This window comes from Ambystoma mexicanum, chromosome 1q (genome assembly GCF_040938575.1).
Source record: "Ambystoma mexicanum isolate Mex_15411 chromosome 1q, UKY_AmexF1_1, whole genome shotgun sequence".
In the NCBI taxonomy this organism is placed as follows: domain Eukaryota; kingdom Metazoa; phylum Chordata; class Amphibia; order Caudata; family Ambystomatidae; genus Ambystoma; species Ambystoma mexicanum.
In genome coordinates, this window is record NC_090922.1 from 789587189 (window position 1) to 789602153 (window position 14965).

Below are 14965 nucleotides of genomic sequence, written 5' to 3' on the forward strand. Positions count from 1 at the left end.
TCTTCAAAGCCATGCTTTTGTACTACACTGACTCCTCGCAACTTGGGTTGGTTCCCAATGGCCACAATAGAAATGGAAAGGGGCTCCTCCTTTTCTGAGGGAGCCCCTTTTCTGTTTTCATTGCAGCCATCTTTTTGTCCCTGAATGTAACTTGTTTGTTCTCCGAGTGCTTATGCTTTGCGAGCATGAACCTCTTATAACCATTGAGAAAAAAGGACACTGGTGTCTTGTCTGGGTGCAATTAGCTATCAGCAAAGGAAGGCCATGCCTCCTGTTAAAGGTGCGGAAGGCCTTCAGCAGCATATAAAGCCCAATGTGACAGACTTGGAATTGAACCCTATTGTGTAGCGTCGTATATGACATATGTTAATACATCGTCCATATTGGAAGATGAAAGGTGGTGTCAGACTTTCTGCGATTTAAGCCATTAACACACCAGGTGAACACACATATCAGCAGAAAATACTTATCTGACTGAGTGGTCTAACCAGCGTAGATATTAAGGTTCATCATACACAGGTCAGGGTGTACAGTGCATAAACTCTGTTAATCAGGCCATATGCAGCTTGTGTAGCAGTATTGATGATTTTTTACGTAAAACAGAGAAGCTATCCATTGAGTTTACTTTCTTTCAATTTCAGAAATGTCCTAAGAATGGCTACATGCAATTATAACTAATGAAATAATAACTAATGACCAAATAACGAATAAAAAACAATGATTTCCAAAACGACGAATTTCTTTTTCGTTGTTTTGGGGAGGTTGCCCTCAAATCCCCCACCCTTACCACTGTTGCCTCCCACAACCCCATGTTTATGTTTTTCCCAAATTAGTTATTTTGGTATTAGTTTGTTTTTTCATTCGTTATTTTTTTATATTCAATATAATCGATGCATACCCTAAGAATAACATGATAAAAGTTACAAAAGCTGCTTGCTGTGGCCGCAGACAATTACGACCACTCAAGCAACACTCCCAACTTGACTTCAAAATATTAATTGAACTTAAAAAGGCGACTTCTAGCAGACAGCATACTTCAAAGTGTAACTACTGACACTGTGAAACAAATGCATTCCTGCAACAGTAATTCGAGCCCTTGCGGTTGTATGCATATCATGGTCCTCAATGGATGTGAAACGGCCAAAGGCTTCGGGGATGATGATGATGGAGTGCCTCCACAAATGTAGTGGTGGGAAAATTATAAATGTGTTACCTGTGCTCCCCTACATGAGTTCATGACAAAGTACAGTAAAGCCAGCCTGGCATAGACAGACAGGGAATGGAAAGCATATAGTAAGCAGACCAACTTATAATGACAGGTTTGCATAAACATCACAGTGAATAACACTGGAACAGAGCATATACAGCAATAATACAAACAGGGAGTGGTTTTTCACATGTACTTTACAGGGCAGTGGCTACAACACAAAATGAACACTCAAGGGATTTTTCATTAAAGTAGTGTAGCACATACGCTATTCAAACCTTTTCTCTTTTAAATGATTATACATTTTTAAATTGCCAGGGTGGAGATGTACGAGTCTGACACAGTGCGGGATGATTGGCAAAGACTCTTATCCAAGCAAAAATAAAGTGGAATCCTATCCCTCCCTAACTCTCAAAGGGGTTTCCTTGCCTCTACTAAGGAACTAAGTAATCAGTCAATATCCAACTAACTAAAAAGAGTCCACTATCATGTCAAAATGCCTATTTCTATCCCTCACACTTGTAACTAATAAGAAACGGGTAGTGGATCTTCTTGATCTAGAAGAATGACTCCCTAGTTCTGGACAATGAGCCACAGTTCCAATCGTGGGGGGAATTTTGCCTGTGAGAAAGACTTCCTTCTCCAGGCCTCGGTTTCTTTCCGAGGAAAACAAACAAAGTTTCACCTTGTGGTGCTGTAAGGTTTCAATTGCAATTCAAAAGAAAAGGTTCCAACTTAAACATCAGGCCTTATTGACCATAGGTTTATTTCACTATTGGGTTCCTGGAGAATGCCTCCCTTTTCCAGGTATTTGTCTTCACAGTGCCAGGGGAATTACTCCCCTCCCCGGTCCTTCTTTCATTTGGCTCACAGTATTCGGTCTTCACAATTTGGGGTCCGGGAGAATGCATAACTTCTCTGGGTATTCTATTCCCAATGTTCTTACAGTGCCAGGGGAATGACTCCCTTCCCTGGGAGTCCTTCTGATTGGCGTCATGATACACAATGTTCAGGAAAACCACCAAGATGTATTGCTTCCTTCTCCTGAGCTTTCTTGGCTTCACAGTTCACAAGGACTGGACAGAATTACTTCCTTCCCCAGGCTCTTTTTAGATTTTGTCAAACAATTCACACTGCCAGCGGTAATGCCTCCCTTCCTCTGGCTTCTTTGCTCCTTTTGGCTTTCACAATTCACAGTTCAATATTAACAGGTGGATTGCCTCTCTTCCCCTGGTTCGCTTTGCACTTAAAACGTACACACTTCAGATGAGCTCCAAGTCTTATCGGTGCGTGTCCCAGACCTGTGTATTCTTCCTATCTTTGTGCAGTAACCCTAGTTCACTATCCTGCCAGGTACGGTGACTATGAAGATTATTTGGATTGATCTTTATAAAAGGGTGCGGGTCCCAGACTCATGGGATTCTCCCCTCTTGGTGCTGCAGACATGGTTCACTATCCTGCCAGTTACAATGACGGTGAAGATGACTTAGGTTACTCTTCATACAAGAGTGCAAGTCTCTGACCCATGGCCCACCAACTTTCCCGGCAACCCAGGGGCTTGCTGATGTTCTTTGGTCTGTCGTAGGCTCTCCTGTGTGTCCTTTTGGGCCTCTCAAGGCCCTTGCTGATTTCTGGTGTGCTGCAGCGACTCTGCAGCATTTGGTTCCTCACGGGCAGTGCGTCTCCTGTTGACTGTGCGTTCCAACTGCTCCTTGTGTCTGGACGCCTGCTTCGCCACGGCTCTGGTCGGTCTTTCCACGGCGGACCAGATAGGGAAAGCTCTGCCTGCAGGGAAACATCCCCAGCAACAACTTCTACTTTTCTCCACTACGGTCTCCGTCCGTCTCACGGTACCTCCAAGGAGGGCTTCTCTCTCCTTCCTGGTTTCCCACTTCAGTTTTGAATGGGCTCTTCCCAATCAGGTTTCGGGAGAAACTAGACTGTTCATTCACATTCTCGTAAGTGCTCTGTATGCTTCTGCACTTCTTCTTCATCCCAGTACTGATCCTGAGGTCTTGTAGTGAGTCAAACTGGCCTCTCCCTCGTCCCAGTACTTAAGGCATACCTGCCCCTTGTCCACACCCTTCCTCATCCCAGTATGCCCTATGTTGGTGGTATGTCAGAAACATATAGGAACACTAGGGAAAGTTTTGGTGAACGGGAGGTAGGAAGGTTTGTTAGGGTTAGGTGGACTATAGAGATACCCTGTCCCCCCCAGGTCATCACTAATCCCATGGGGGCTTACTTGCCCATGAGATTCACCCACTGAATACCACCCCCAGGGGCACTATTGAGTAGCAGCCTCACCTTCCTGGCCTCATGGGAAGGATGCTCCACGTAGTGGAGAAGTGACTATATCTGGGGATTTGTCACAACAAGGACTTCACATGCACTCTGCTTCCTTTTGCACACAGTTTATGTGTTTTTTTTTCCAACAGCACTGTCACATCAGGGTTCTTTCTGTGCGGGAGACCAGCCTGGAGCTATAACAGCCGCTTCCCAGATAACTGGCATATGCTCCAGCAAACTGAATGATCTAGGGCTACAAGGGACTGGTAAACCTAGGGTGCCTTGTAACCCAAAAAAGGACCTTAAGTTACAGCAGGTTTGTCTTCAAAATGAAACTTTAAATACTACTTTCAAGACTCCTTCCATAGCCACCCACCTTCCAAAACCATTGGAGTCAAGCCGACCCACAATCCTGTGCAGGAGCATTGAATACTAATGAGGAGTTTTTTTAAGTCCAAAAAGCGATTTTCAAAATACAGACCGAACAGTCCCAAACCCCAGGGGAACTGTTTACAATACCTTAGAAACATCACAGACACACGGAAATTCAATGGAAAAGGATGAGACCTCTTTATGTGGTTAGAGGTAATGTACTCAAACTAAATCACAGAAATACATCACATAATGAGAATCTATTGAAAAGTTAGTGCAGCACCACCTAGTCACAGCAAAGGTTTCACACCAGGGTTAAACAAAGCACGTATGTATATGTACATAAGGGGGAACACCAAGCAGACATCACATGGCTTGCAACATTATGTGTTACTACTGACTTCTGCAATTGTATTCGCTCTCCACTCTTGCTTCTCCACTCTTTTTGACTGCTTACTCTCTTTTCTCTCCTCCTTTCCCTTCTCCCTTTTCCTATCTCCTCCCCTTACTTTCTTCTATGCACTTACTCTATCAGAATTGTCCCTGGACCTAATATGATAGCAACCTCGTCTGTTTCCTCCACCCTCCCATTATTGTTTTTTTCCTCCCCACCACCTCTCCAGCACTATCTGAAATGTCGTCAGGCCTAGTATGATAGTCGCTTGTTTTGTTCCTCCCCTCCCTTTCTGCACCCCTCTCCCTCACCTCTTGTTTTTCTCCGGCTCTACCAGAAATGTCGTCAGGCCTAGTACGGTAGTCGCCTGTCTGTTTCCATTTCCTTCCCACTCTCCCCCTCCCTTCCTTATCTATGTCTTAGCTCTTGCACTATCTGAAATGTCGTCAGGCCAAGTACGATAGTTAATTTCACATCCTTACTGTTCATGGCCTGTAAGAATGTGGTTGTATTTTACTTGTTCCCTCCCTTGCCTTGAAGCGCTTTGAACCACACTGTGTATAGGCACTATATAAATAAACGATCATATCATATCATAAGGGTTGTAAATGAAGGGATTTGCTCAGGGTCTGCAAACTACTCACAAGTATACATTTCTGGAAGCTAGGAGCAACTCCCACATGAATCTGGGGTGCTCACCCCAAGTCAGGGGCCCACCACACCTGCAGTGGTCCAGGCAATGGAAAGGTGAACAAAAGCAACAACAGCACCTAGGAGTGCTCAGAGCTTGCCAAGGTACCAGCCGCTAGCAACAGGCGGATGGGCACCCACGCCCAAGGGCTTTGGCTAAAACAGCCATAGGGATGGACCAAGTGGAATGTGTTGACATGGGGCACCAGGACAGTACCACTGCCTAAAACAGGTTTTACATCAACAAACCTACACAGAACACCTTGTAAATAGAGTGTCAATGGAATAATAGACATTAATACAACATTTCTCATATTAAAACAACACAATGAACAATTAATGAAATTACACAGCGTTTTCTGAGTTCATAAAATGAAATAAATAAAGGCATGTTTCACAAAGTGTCTAACTGACATCCTGCTGTCTCTTCCTGATAAGACAAAAACGCATGGAATCTTCCCCATTAAAGGAAATGGGAGAGTGAAAAAACCACTAACATTTTCCACTGTCATAAACTGAAAAGTGTGTTTAACAGGATCTGGGGGATGGGCTGTGCAGGAAAGCTGGAGCACTGGAAAATACCACCCCATTGAAAAGGGTGCAGTGTAAATGAGGGTCTATAGGAGAGGCTGCCCATAGCAAGCAATGCAATCTAAGCACAGAATTATAACTTTTCTTTACAGTGGAAAATGGCAGCCCATTGAAATGAGTGCAGTCCAAATGAATATCTATAGGAGATCATGATTGTCTATAGCAGGAACTGCAATTTAAAGCACGGCATTATTTTTTTATTTAGCTAGCCAAAAGCAGTTTTATAGTGCATATTTCCTCCGTGATTTCTGTTCAAAAGCCCACCTGCACCTGGGTCAATCCTTATCTGTCTATCAGTCACACAGTACAGGTGGGTGACTGGACAACAATTCACCACTGTAGGGCCTCTGGGGGTCAGACCACTAGCCTGGGGGCCAGCTATTAGTCTTATTAGTCCCTATTTGGAGGCAGATAGAGATGTTTTGCCACAACTTCTTTTTTTTCCATGTGGAACAGGATAATTAATTCCACACTGTGATTCAAAGCAACCATTGTGTACAAGTAGAACGGGCTCATTAATGTAACTATTTGATGCAAAACAATGACTTTTTTGTTTGCGAAATGGAATAATCAATTCAACTTCTTGATAAAATATAGCAAATGCTCATATGTAGAACAGGATAACTACTTCCTTTATTCCTGTCTCCTTTCGCCTATTGTAGGCAGCCCAGCTAAGAGAGCCTATCCTTGTAAATCAAGTCCTCCATCTATTTAATGAATGTTATGACCCAGCATTGTACTTATTCAAAATATGAACTCAACCGCTTTTTGGATAAAGCGCAATATGAAACCGCTATTCTAACAAGCTTTGGAAAAATCAACAGTTTGGGTTTTTGATAAGGTATGGGATAGGAATTTGTGTAGGAACAGATTTATTTATTTCTTTATTTAGTCATTTGTAGAACGCACCTAACCCTGAGGCAACTGGGTGCTGGTCACATAAGAGTATAGTTGCAGGAGTTACATATTGTACATTACATATTACAGTTGGTTACATGAAACTGAAGGTTACAGAGATAGCATATAGGACGATACATACTCTAGTGCATTCAGAGAGTGGTGAATATATATAAAAGGTTTGTGGCAGGTAGCGGTACAGGTACATAGCTGGTGTAGGTTGATCCTTTAGGGGTCTTGTGAAAAGAGCCAGATCTTACGGCCTTTGCGGAAGGACCAAAGGGAGGGATCTGATCTAAGCACTAGAGGGAAGGCATTCCCATTGTTTGGACGCAATCACAGGGAAGCTGCAGCCCCCAGCTTTTTGGCTCCTGTATCTGGGGATGGTTTAGACGGCATGGGTAGGCCGATCGGGTGGGTGTATTGGATCGGGTCATGGAGATTTGTCTGGCAAGATAGATCGGGGCACTGTTCGACAGACACTTGTGGGTCAGAGATAAGGTTTTGAAAGTGATGCATTCCCGGACGGGGAGCCAATGGATATTACATCTGGCTGATGAAATGTGATCTTTTTTAGGGATGTTGAGAGCAGTTTACGGCGTTTTTCTGGATAATTTGTAGTTTGTTAATGTTGCGCAAATTCGTACCTGCAAAGAGGGATTTGCAGTAGTCCATCCTAGATGGTATAAGGCCTCTGGTGAGGGTGATACAGTTGCCAGACGTCAGGAATGGGCGCTGGCATTGATCAGTTTGGCGGTGTAAGCTGCGGCTGAGGCTATAGCGTTTACTTTCCTAGTAAGGGAGAGTGAGGAGTCGAGATATATTCCTAATGTTTTAACGTCTTTGGATACGGGGATAAGGTTTCCGTCATTGGTGAGTGATTTATAGGAGTCAGGGAGGTTATTTAGCCAAGATTGGGAGCCAATGAGGAGTAGTTCCATTTTCTCATCATTAAGGCAGAGCTCATGTTGTGCCATCAAGTCTTGGATGGTTAAGCACATTTAGTTCAGTGCATTGGTGTCAGTGATATAGTTGCTGGTGATGGGTAGGAGGAGTTATGAATTAAATACAGTTTGCTAACACATTTTGAATGTGTCGTCCGCGTAGTTGGTGTTTGTGACATCCAGTTTGTCCAAGAGGTCAAATAGTGGATTGGTAAAGATGTTGTAAAGTGTTGGCGAGACACATGAGCCTTCAGGAACACCAAAGGTGACTGCGGCTGGGGGGGCTGCCGCTGTGGATGAGAATACTCGCATTGAGCGGTTGGACAGGAAGGGTTCTATCCATTTTATGGCATTGGCTGAGAAATTAGCAGCTTGGTGTTGACAACGTATATTTTGATTTACCAGGGCAAAGGCTGCTGAGAGGTTGAGAAGGAGTAGGATGGCTAGGTTGCCTTTGTCTGTGATCTCATACATTTGGATTTTGAGGTCTAGTAGGGCAAGGAGGTTGTTAGTTTCCACGTATTTTTGAATTTGTAGGTAGGCCACTCTGTCAAGTATTTTCAGGAGGATGGGTACTGTGGTGATGGGGTGGTAGTTGGTGGGGACATTAGGGTCCAGTGTCATTTTTTAAGAAGTGGGAGAACCCAGGCTTCTTTCAGATTTTCTGGTACATCGCTAGACGAGAAGGAATTGTTAATCAGGGTCGTGATGAAGGGAAGGGGCAAGTTCTTCAGCACAGTCTTTTATCAGGGAGGGAGGCAAGGAGGAAGGGTGGGCAAATGTCTCCTTGACATCTGGAAGGTTTGAGGCCTTTCATTATTTTGGTCGTTTCAGAAGTGATTACAGGGGTGAATTCAAATCTGGGTGTGAGGCTATCGGGTGTGGGTCGATGGTATGTGGAGGGTTTGGCTGGGGAAATTTTACTTTTTTTTAGCCGTGATTTTGTTTTGGAGTAGGGAGATTTTGTTGAGGGGGGCATTTTAGATATTAATGCACCAGGATAGATCTTTGATACAGTTGTCAGGCAGGGGGGCTGGTGTTTCAAGTTCACGTAGTATGTTGAGGAGTTCTTTCATGCTTGAGTTTGCTTTTGCAATTCTCTCATTGTATGAGTTACCTTTGGCTTCAAGTATGGATAGTTTATACTCTTTAGCCAAGGCGTCGAAGTGGAGTTAGTCGCATGGGGAGGTGTTTTTCCACACATTCACTGCGATTCATTTTGAGGAGCGTAAGGCTTTGGGGATGAACCAGGAATTTGAGTGGGCTATGGGTTTAGGTTTCCGAATCCGCAAGGGAGCTACTTTGTTAACAGCTACTTGGATCATTTGGTTTTAAAGGGAGACCATCGTACTAGGATCAGTGTTGGTCTGTAAGAAGGTTATTAGTGGCTGAAGCAAAAGAAGAATGTTGCTAGGCATGATGTTTTTAGGATTTCTCGAGGGGGCATCTGAGGCTAGTTGGGGCAGGCTATTTGGTTGGGCTATGTCATCGATCGAAAATATAATGACATTGTGGTCTGACCAAGGGCATGGATGTTCGCTAGAATATTGGTAGTAGGTGGAATAAGTGGTCTGCTGGCCAATCTAGAATGCAGCCTTTGTTATGAGTGGGGTTGGAAATTCGGTGAGAGAAGCCTTGGGCTTCGACAGTGTTTGCAATAAAGAGTGCATGGGGGTCAGAGGGGTCGTTGAGACCTAGGTTAAAGTCACCCAAGATGACGAATTTAGATGAGTGCTTGGTGTTGGTAGAGAGGAGTTGTGTGATGTCTTCCTCAAAGGAGAGCAGGGGGCCGGGTGGTGTGTAGATGAGGTGGATCGTGAAGCTAGTTGTGGTGGATAAGGATATTTGGAGTGAGATCACTTCAGCTGACGGGATAGACTGGTTCGGAATTTCTCTAATGGGAAGGTTATTTTTGGCAATGACGGCTACTCTGCCTCCTTTGGATGTCAGTCTATTTTTCCTTATGATGGTACATCCTTCTGGGATGGCTAAGGAGAGGGTGGGACCAGAGGCTGGATGTAGCCAGGCTTCAGAGATTGCAAGGAAGTCCAGGTTGTTGGTGGTGATGAGATTGGTAATGTCGAGGGCATGGGTGAGGATCGATATGGCATTAATAATGTGATTTGTGTTGTGGTGCCTGTTTCCGGGTCATCGCCTATGTTATGTTATGTTATATGATCTTATAAAGCGCACGTACGCCCAAAGGCATCTTGGCGCTAAGGGGAGCAGGTGAGGTAGACCAAGTTTAAAAGAGAAGATTCTTCAAGGAGCGCTGAAAGGTCAGGTGGTTAGTAGTCGCACAAAGAGACCATGGCAGTTGGTTCCATGCTTTAGCGGCTGCCACAGAGAAAGCACGGCCGCCAGTTCGAGTCCATCTAACACGGGGGGCCGAGAGTAGAAGGGCAGACCGTAAGCGAAGGGGATGAATAGGGACATAGTGAACACATTTCTCCTGAAGATATTCCGCTCCCACCTTATAGAAGGCTCGGTGTAACAGGCACATAGATTTAAACAAAATGTGTTGTTCGATTGGAAGTCAGTGCAGTTGTTTCAGGAGTGGTGCCATGTGAGCGTGGGCCAGAGGGTGCAGTACTGCTCAAGCTGCTGCATTCTGTAGCATTTTAATATGATTTACCAGATAGCGTAGTTGGCCGTAGTACAGCGAGTTACAATAATCGGCCGTACTAAGAACCAGCGCTCCTACCACAGGAGCATGAAGATGACCAGGAATGAAGGGGAGAACCTTCCTCAGAGTGCGCAATTTAAAATGACCGGTTTTGCAGACAGCACCGACCTGCTCAGTCATAGTCAGAGAGGATGAAAACTTGGTGAATGGATGAAATCGGTGGTGGTGACTCCATCAGATAGGGTTCTTGCGGAGTGTCCCTATTCATTGAATATTCTGTAGATGTGACGGAGTCGCACCATATTGCCGTGGATGGATTAGCGTGGATTCAGCATGCTCAGAAGGGCACTGGTGAGGCGTTAGACTCAGAGGTGAGATGGATCCCTTCATGGAGTGTTGGGGTTTTAGGTGGAAGGGGTATTGGTTCTAGTTTTGAGTCATATGTTTCTCTGATGGATGTGCCAGATGGTTGTTGGGGGATGCTTCAGACTAGTGCCTAGGCGAGATGCTAGTCGCTTGTTCCTATTCACCAGGGAACATGGCCTTTTTGGTTTTAAGGCTGTATTGTTTGGATGCTGTGCCTTCGGCGTGGGTAGGGGTAGGTAGGAGACTGGTTGAATGTTCCTATTGTCTAGGGAGCCGGGATTCATAGTATTTAAAGCCGACTTGTGTGCAGCAGTTTTCCAAATTGTAGTGGAGTAGCAGTGCTGTGCCTTCGGCAGGGGGAGAGGTAGGCGAGATGCTATTCAATTGTTCCTGTTTTCTAGGGAGCCGGGTTTCATAGTGTTAGAGGCAGTCTTGTGAGTAGTAGTTTGCCAGTTTGAGGTGGTGAGGGTTGGCCATGCTTGAGGAAGGAATGGTGAAGGTGTATGAATTGGGCAGCACAGGTGCCATTTTCAGAGAGAGTTGGCATTTGTATTTAGTGACAGTGAGTGGCAGGAGGTTGGTGGAGCGGTGTGTTGGCTCAGAGCAATCAGTAGCTTGGTGCGTCCAGCAGGGAGTGGAGCTAACCATTGTGAGTGGTTCTTAGGTTTGGGTCAGCTATGAATTGAGGGTGTGTATAGGATGGTGAGACTACACTAGGGAGTTATTGCGGCCGAAAGAGCCGGATAGCTTTAGAATACACACTTAGAATTGATTTAGGCCGCAGGGCCAGTAGGCAATTAAACCGTTAGCAAAAAAGCAGCCAGAATACGATACAACTGCACTTTTCTAATGCAGATTTGAATGCAAGAACACAATGCAAATGCATATAGCGGCACATCTAGATTTAAATGCAAGAATACAATGCAAATGTATATAGCGGCGCATCTAGATTTGAATGCAAGAATACAATGCAAATGTATTTTAAAGCACACACAGATTTAAATGCAAGAATACAATGCAAATACATTTAGAAGCACATCTAGATTTGAATGCAAGATTATAATGCGAATGCATTGAGAGGCACACCTAGATTTGAATGCAAGAATACAATGCAAATGCATTGAGAGGCACATCCAGATTTGAATGCAAGAATACAATGCAAATGTATTTAGAAGCACATAGATTTGAATGCAAGAATACAATGCAAATGCATTGAGAGGCACACCTAGATTTGAATGCAAGAATACAATGCCAATGCATTTAGAGGCACACCTAGATTTGAATGCAAGAATACAATGCAAATGTATTTAGAAGCACATAGATTTGAATGCAAGAATACAATGCAAATGCATTTAGAGGCACACCTAGATTTGAATGCAAGAATACAATGCCAATGCATTTAGATGCACGCCTAGATGCTAAGACACATATTAAAGCAACCGCAAAGTAGCCCAATGCCGCCCAACATCTGCCTACGCGCACACATGGTTCTTCCACCACATATTGGGATTTCGGGGAGGTGGATTGCATACGTGTTACTATTTTTCAAGCTAGTCTCATTCACTGTATCTTAAAGACACAGACGATATTCAAAGGTATGACTTTGGGTGCACAAAGAACGGTGCAGTAAGTGCATTAACTTAGTGAAGGTGCAAAATACTTATAATGAGGACAACTGAACCGCAAGACCTAGAATGAAAAGTACGGTGGGCTGCAAAGCCAGAGATGGCTCCAGGTCAGCCAATTTGCAACTTTGATTGTCACTTGCTAAGTATTTCCTTTACACAATTAGGTGTTTTGACATTGTGGCATAATAAATATACTTTCAGGCCTATAATGCTGCAAAGAGAGTAACAGAAACAGAGAAATCTATGCATGTCCTATGCTCTGTTTCAGGGCCCATCTTGAATAGGATGCAAACATTTAGCCAGGAGCTGCACACAATAATTAGTAAATACTTATGAAAAACCATGTGGTACTGGGGTAACACTGATGTTCTTAAATTGCTGGCTGCACCCTCGACTGAATTCAAGGAATATTTTTATTTTTTTTAAACACTAAACCAGTACATTCTCATCAGACGAGCAATGGAGAAATTGCAGAGGCCCATAGACAATTGGTATGATAGCATTGGTTATTTATAACGTGCTTGATACCCAAACGTTTCTAAGCCGGACCCGGGGATCGAACCTGTGTTGCTTCGCGTCGTCTTGCTCGCAAGGCGAGCCCGTTGCCCAGGAGTTATCCTCCTGAGACCTTGAGCTCAGATTTGTTGAGCAATTTTGTGTGCAGTGATTGGCACTTTATATCTACAGCCCGCTTTAGCTCGGCAGAAGGGAACAAGCGTAAACGTTGCATACATTGGTGAATTGTGTAATAAAACAGTGAAATATCTGACATTAATGGACAGGCCATGCGCTCTCATTGTTATCATGCCACGTCAACAATTACAGATGGGTTACCCACCAGAGAAATACCTTTGTGGCAATACGAACCCTGAGTGGCAAACATGAATGTACCTTAGTGGTAGAGAGGGAGATGAGAAGGGAGGAGACAGGTGTTATCATGAAAGGGGCAGGGGGAAGGTGGACAAGGAAAGCCACAGTTTAAAAGAAGCGGGGATGGGAGAAGGACGCAGAATGTGCGCGCCATACAAACACAACTGCAGAAGAGTTTGGAAAATAAATCAAAGGATTCTCCAGGAGTGGGAATTTGATTTCCCCTGAAAGGTGAGCCCCTGCATCACCTTATGCTAAAGAAGCAGGCCAAGTTACAAGAATACAAAAGCACATGTGTTTTAGTGCACAAACGCTTTTCTAAAAAAACAAAAAAAAAGTGAACAACCCCATGGTAGCAATCGGTGTTCAATTTCTTTCAAACGATGGTATCAGAACTACTTATCAAAAACCACAGCATTTCATATTGCTGATGGCTGGCCAGATGACCCTGTCACGTGACACCTTGAACCACTCCTGGCTTTTTAGCCAGCAGTGTTTTAGATTCTGGGAGTAGGCACATACTTTTGAGGACAAATAAACCACATCTCCCCGATTGCCAAGTGGTGTGTTGGTTGAAACGCCACAACTGGCTTAAGGGCGGCCATTTTCTAGGTTTGATGCTCATTTGCCAAGTATTTCCTTTCTACAAAAGGAGTCATCTTGGCACAGGGGCAATATAAGATCTACCTAAACATGTAGAATTATTTAATGTTATTTTACTTTGAGGTTTTGTAGGCCAGCAAATAGCAGGAAAGAGTTCAGAGAATGTATGGTACATAACAGAGAGAAACGAGGATACAGGGGGGAATGAGTAACATATAAGGGGGCTCATTCTCCATTTCCCCAGAAGAACAAAAAAGAGTGCCAAAGGCAGCCGTAAAGGTTTTCCGCCTGTCTTGACACTTTTCTTGTTAATACCTCAGGGCAAGTTCATGACCTTTAGAGGTGAAGGGGGAGGGGGAGCGGGGCACAGAATGAAAGTTTGGTTTTCCCTCCGCCTCCAAAAACCACTTGGCTATACGCCAGTGTGCTCTTCTACACATGTACAAGGCAGGCAGATTACATAGGAATCCGCTGTAAATGCTGCCTGCCATCCATAAAAGCAAAAGTGCCACTAACGCATTTTTGCACTGCAAAGCGGAAAAAAAGAAGGCTTAAAGTCAATCCCGGCTGGTTTTCGTGCTCAGAGGAGATCTACTTGCACATAAGTGCAAATGTTACAAGTCTCACTGTAAAATTGACACATTCGAGGTGTCATTCAGAATGTGCCCTGGAAAGACAATTGTGCAGAAAACGAACACTGAATGGATTAAGAATTGTCATGCATCACTAGTGAACTATTATGGCTGAGGTGTCTGTCGGGCTGTAGCCGCTGTGGCCTAACAATTGCCATTACACAGGTTTGGAAAAGTGTTAATAAGTGCCTGATGAAATTTGAAGAGCAAGTCAAACTGCTATCAGATCTATGATATTCCATCCTTTGGGTTGGGCTGATATGGCTACCTAGATATTTTCTTGTGTGCTGTCTATTTGGTAGGCATATTTGAAAAAGTGGAAATCTAAAATCTGTGCCTAATCTTGTGTCATACTTTGTTATTCTGAATTTAGATTAATTCAATACGTGTTTTTTATACCATGTACGATTGCTGACTCTACGTTTTTGTTTATTCTTTCCTTTCTTTGTGTAATTGGAATTTCTATTATGTAAATAAATGGATTGTTTTGTTTAATTCTCTGCACCTTTCGATATATTTGTGCAAAGTCTGTGTTATATATGTGTGTTAAGTGTTATAACTATATACACAATACAAAAAAATACAAAATGATTAATGATATTTGCAAAGGGTTACAGTTTGGGATGCAAAGACAGGCAAAGTGCCAACAATCGGAGTACAGGTAAGCTGTACATTCCTTGTTAAACTGGAAAGAATACATGTGAGTAGGGACTGACCAAACTGTGGCTGGAATGAAGCTTGGACAAGGAAAAGCGACTATTAGACGGGGCATTTGACTTCCTTTGCACAGTGGCCATGCAGTGCAGCACATGTATCTTGCTCATTTGGTCCTCTTTCCCTGCATTGCATCCACCAG

The 14965-nt window shown here is 43.9% G+C and overlaps 1 protein-coding gene across 7 annotated transcripts in view; it reads left to right on the top strand.

Moving 5' to 3' along the window:
- PRG4 (proteoglycan 4) overlaps positions 1-14965 on the top strand; it is a 422062-nt gene that overhangs the window by 255532 nt on the left and 151565 nt on the right. The gene's annotated exons all lie outside the window — the stretch shown is intronic.